We start from the raw sequence: 4960 nt of genomic DNA, 5'->3' as shown, positions 1-4960 counted from the left end.
CTAGGGTGCCTTCGGACCTCGCGGGGCCCCGCCCTCACCCACCCCGCCCGAAGATTATGAAGCTTTAGTCTCCCGGTGCTGGGCACTGGGCACGCGCGCCGCCCGAGTGTCCCCATGGCGACTGAGTGGCTCTGGCACCCTAACCAATCCCGGGCCTCCCTGCTGCGGGAGGGCGGGGCCAGGTTGCCCATCAAGCAGCCGGGCGCCCGGCAGCGGGGGATGGGAAAGGTTGCGGCACAGGGCACCCCTCCCCCTCGGCCAGCGCTGGTGCCCTGGGTCAGGAAGCCCTCCTCCTTCTCCTCCTCTCCTTCCTCCTCCTCCGGGATCAAGTCCTCCTTGCAGGGCAGCTCCAAGCCTGCTCAGCCACCCCCACGCCCCCTCCCACAGCCCACGACCAAGGGTCCCCTCTCCGGCAGCCCTGACCCCGGCCCCCACCCTCGCACACAGAAGGGTCTGGCTTTTTAGCTGAAGCTGCAGAACCCAATCTAGCTGTTTGGTGACTGAGCAAGCGACCCCACAGCATTGACTGAGGACCTGCTGTCTTCTGGCCCGGTCCTCGTGGCAGCCAGCGGCCAGGGGACTGGTCCAACTAGGAGGTGGGGGCTGTGGGTGGGGAGGGGTAGATATGTGCTCATAACTGAAACCACACAGGGACTCACAAAGTGAGGTACCAGATTATCTACCACCTGCCCCACCCCTGGTCAAGCCACGCCTGCCCCACTGGCCTCCGCAGCACCCCAGCTTCCTTGGGGCACACTGCCTTTTACAGCAGGTCCCCAGACTCCCGCCTTGAGGGCCCCTGGTCCCATGACCTGTACCAATCACCCCCAGGTGCCTTGGCCCTCACTCGGCCCCGCCTTCCACCTGCGTTTCTGCCAGCTCTGTCCAGCTCAGCTGGCCTTCCAGAGGTCTGCACCTCCTGCCCCACTCAGCTCTCCAGCCCAGACCCCAGCCCTCCATGCCTCCTTCACCAGGTCCAGGGCCAGTCCAGAGGCAGCCCACTCCCCACCTGCTGTCCGAGGAATCCCCACAGGCTCCCAGGTCCCTGCCAGGAGTGTGGGAGGAGGGCCAGATGCCCACACCAGCTGATGTCCAGAGCACCTGTGAGCTCCGGGGTACCCGTGCTGGCTGACGGGGTGGCCAAGGTGCACTCCAAGGCTGCCTACCCCCAAAGCCTGCCCTCAGGGCCCTTCACACCTGCACTCACAGGGGGATAGGGGGTCTCTTCACACCTGGCATCACTACCACAGGCCTCAAATCCATCCTCTGAGGGGCGCTAATGGGCACCATCCTTGCCTGGCAATTGTTGGGTGTTCACCATGGGCATCAGCCCCAAGGCCTACTGCAGTTCCACACTCCACTCAGGGGCATCCCAACACACCCCCTCCACCTCCCCACCAGCCTTCCTGGGGGTAGGGGGAAGAGGCTTTGTCCTGCACCTCCCGCTAAGGTGAGGAGGATGCACAGCGCTCCCACTGGGGCCCCACACCCAGGTTACAAACCTCCCCCCAATGCCAACCCTGCCAAGGCAGCATGACCCAATGGTCTGGCCTGCACACAGGAGACACCCCCTCTTTGCCCTCGGTTGCCTCTCTAGGCTGGGAAGGGATGGGGCCGAGCAGACAGGCCCCAAGGTAGCCACCTATGTACACCAAGGTGTCTTCCCACGCTGACGAAATCTTCACAATTACGGAAGCTTTTGTCATTTTAACTAGCAGTGGCTGGTCCACCTTGTAAAGAAACAACCAACTCCACAACTTGCCAAAACCCACGGACCTGCTGTCCCAGGTCCCCGATCACGCCCACACCACACCTGGGAGGTGGGCAGCGAAGGCTATCTGCAGACTAGGACCCACATGGTCCACCCCCAACGAAGGGACAAGGGAATGCACATCACACCCACGTCCTTTCTTCCTTGGGCCCACTTTTTGGCAGCCCTAAGCCTGGGTGTCCACTGCCCCTTCTGCAGCCTCCCTGAGTTGGGCCAGCTCATGGGCTGCAGGAGGGGTGACCCCACAGAACCAAGCAGGCTTTGGACCAGGAGCAAGCGCTGGGACCTCCTGGAGCCTTCATTTCCTCTCTCATCAGAGTGACCAAAGCAAATACTAAACTCACTGCCGACTCGTAGTGACCCCCATAGGACGGGGGGTGGTGGTTGGGGGGTGGTTCGGAGGCTGTAACTTTACAAGAGCAGAAAACCCTGTCTTTCTCCCGCTAGTGGTTCTGAACTGCCACGTGCGGATCATAGCCATGCACACCAAGGAGACGGTGCGACAGTGTGTTCCCGACAGCCTGGGCTCTCTCACGTCACAAAGCCCCCTTGCAGCTCCCACGCCTGCCTTGGACTGGAAGGAGGGCTCCTGGGGACCCTTTGAGATGGGCACAGTGAAAGATGGAATGGGGAGCACACCAAATCTCGCCCCTCCTTTTCCTGAACTTCTGCCTACCGCTGGGTGCCGGGGACACACTGGTGGTAAGACAGGTCTGGCCCTGGTCCTGGCCGCCCACTGCTCACCAGGGGCACCCTCTTAACAGTACAAGCCCCATCCCGCAGCCTTCCAGCTTACAGGGGTTGGCTCACAGGGTGGGGGGTGAGGGGGGTGGCACGAAGAGGGAACCTCAAGGTTTCCTGGCAGGAGGCCCGATGCCACTGACCTCCACTGGGCGAGGGCACATTAGTGGCTACACTCCTGGCTGCGGCCCTGGGCTGAGTTCAAACTGGCAAAGCTGCAGAAAACCGTGCCCCTAGCCCACAACGCAATTGAAGTAGTTGGATGACAACCTCTCCTGGCTGGCCGTGGAAACGGGGGTGGCCAATCCAAACTGCTCGTGGGCCACCCTCTCCCTGAGGGAACCAGCACCCCCCCACCCCACAGGGCTCTTAGCGCAATGTCCCCATCTCAGAAAGACCTGCCCTGTCTGCCCGCCTGCCCCACTCTGACCCCATACATTTCTCCCATGCTAGGTTATATGGACTCAGGTCTGTGCCCAACCCCCACGTGAGCTGCCCCAGCCCTGGAGACCCACGGGTGGCAGGGCGGCACTGGGTGGGCTGGCGCCCCTGCCTTCCCAGACAGCAGGAGATGGCAGCCTGACTCTCTCAGGGTTGTGGGGAGGAGGGACGGGCCTGTGCCAGGCTGGCCAGTCAGCAGTCCCTCGCAGTGCTGACTGTGGGCATGTGACCCGAGCTGGACCAATAAGAGTGATCCAGGCCTTTATTTTTGCTGCAGGGCTGGGGCACAAAGCCCTCTCTGGCCTGGGGGCTGCTGAACCCACTTAGGTCAGAAGCTGAGAGCCTCTCCCCCTCCCCGCAAGAAGCAGGCCTGGGCTGGGCAGGGGCCTTGTTAAGAGTCCCCAGGTCCCTCCATACCTGAGCCAGTGGGTACTGGTGGGCCACGTGGAGGTCTGGCTCAAGCTCAGGGTGCTCCCATGCCCAGTCTGGGTGCCCTCGAGGGGCCAGCCCAGGGCTTAGGGTGGACAGGCCTGTCATCATTGGAGGAAAGAAGAAATGGAGGGAAACCGTTCCCAATCCTCCCTTTCCCGGGCCCCTTTCCCAAAACCGTGATGGAGATAGAGACACACAGCGGAGGCCTCCCGAGCGCAGTCGGGTGACCTTTGTCACGCCACCTGCCTCCATGGCTGCTCTTATCACCAGGCTGAGGCTGTACCTCTGGGGCCCTTTGGGACTGTGAAAAAAAAACCAGCTGGCCCTTTAGGGCCCTAGCCTGGCTAGGAGCTGGTCCTCCCAGGGGCGGACCCACCCTAGGCCTGGACATGGACTCTAAGGGGGGTGGGGGGGTGTCTCGTGTGCCTGCCCGGTCCTCATCTGTGCTGCTCCCCCAGGAGGCTGGCGTGCCAGGCCCAGGCAGTGATGGCATGAGGAGCCCTTGGGCGGTGATGGTGCGTGTGTGACAGGCCGGGCTCCGAGGGGCTCCGGGCTGCAAGCCGGAAGGCAGCCCTCCTTCCCCAGAGGCCAGGCCGCCAGCTCTGCAGAGGACGACTGCCAGGCCGGGCCGGGCAGGACGGGTGACTACCACCTGTGCCTGGATGCCCGCAGGCAGGGAAAGCCCGCCGGGCAGGCTCGTTTAACGTGGGGCAGTGTGCTGCTATTCAAATGGGGGAATTAGTGATGAATGGGGGAGATTGTTCCTCCCTCTGTCCCGTCTCCAGAAGGAGACAAAAACTCCTTTTACCTCGGCAAACAATGCCCTTATGTGGGCGCCAGCGCGCCCCGCAGCCTGCACAAGCCTGGCTCTGTGCAAGCCACCAATGGCCACAGGGGGCTCTGGGGTCCCGGCCAGCGGCACCCTCTCACGGCGGCAGCCCACACAGCTCAGCTCAGGCGGCCGGGTGGCGGGAAGGTAGGCCCCCTTCTCTCACCAGAGGTGCAGCTGCTGGAGGCTGTGGGCCTCCTCCCGGCTGGAGCTGTCACAGCAGCGGCCAAGCCGGGCGGGGCCAGGGGCGGGGGTGGAGGGGGCATCAATAATTCACAGGGAGGAAAGGACAGCAGAGAGGAAGGAGGAGGGGGAAGCAGAGCTGGGGGCTGGGGACCCATGGAATCCATGGAACAGCTTGACTGCCCGCCCCCAGGGCTGCAGACTAGGGGGTGACTCTGCCTTGAGTTGGGGGCACACACCTCCCCAGGCTGGCTCTCTTGCAGGGGTGCTGATGAAGGCGGGGGCCTATTGACATGACGCATAGTTGCCCAGCAGGCCAGGCTCCTTGCTGGCTGCCCAGTGCTGCCTCCAGAGTGACGGGCGCGTCCGGGGCTCCATTAAGGGCACATTGAGACAGGGAGGTGCTGGGCTCCCCTTGGTACCCTGCTCCGTGGCCTGTCTCCTGGCATCACTACTCTGCCCTCCTGGCCCAGGCCCCACCTCCTCTCACCAACCCAGTGGTGCTGGCCCCTCTGCCCCAGCAACTTGGTACCCTGGCAGGGGGCATTCTGCCCCCCACTGCT

At 63.4% G+C, this 4960-nt stretch overlaps 1 protein-coding gene across 1 annotated transcript in view; it reads right to left on the bottom strand.

Moving 5' to 3' along the window:
* The window catches only part of NOL4L (nucleolar protein 4 like), a 92591-nt gene that overhangs the window by 9747 nt on the left and 77884 nt on the right, over positions 1-4960 (bottom strand). The gene's annotated exons all lie outside the window — the stretch shown is intronic.

This window comes from Echinops telfairi, unplaced genomic scaffold (genome assembly GCF_000313985.2).
Source record: "Echinops telfairi isolate 266 unplaced genomic scaffold, ASM31398v2 ScPeMD7_5592;HRSCAF=6446, whole genome shotgun sequence".
NCBI classification, from domain to species: domain Eukaryota; kingdom Metazoa; phylum Chordata; class Mammalia; order Afrosoricida; family Tenrecidae; genus Echinops; species Echinops telfairi.
Note: the sequence above shows the minus strand (reverse complement) of the source record. Positions and strands in the feature narration are given on the sequence as shown.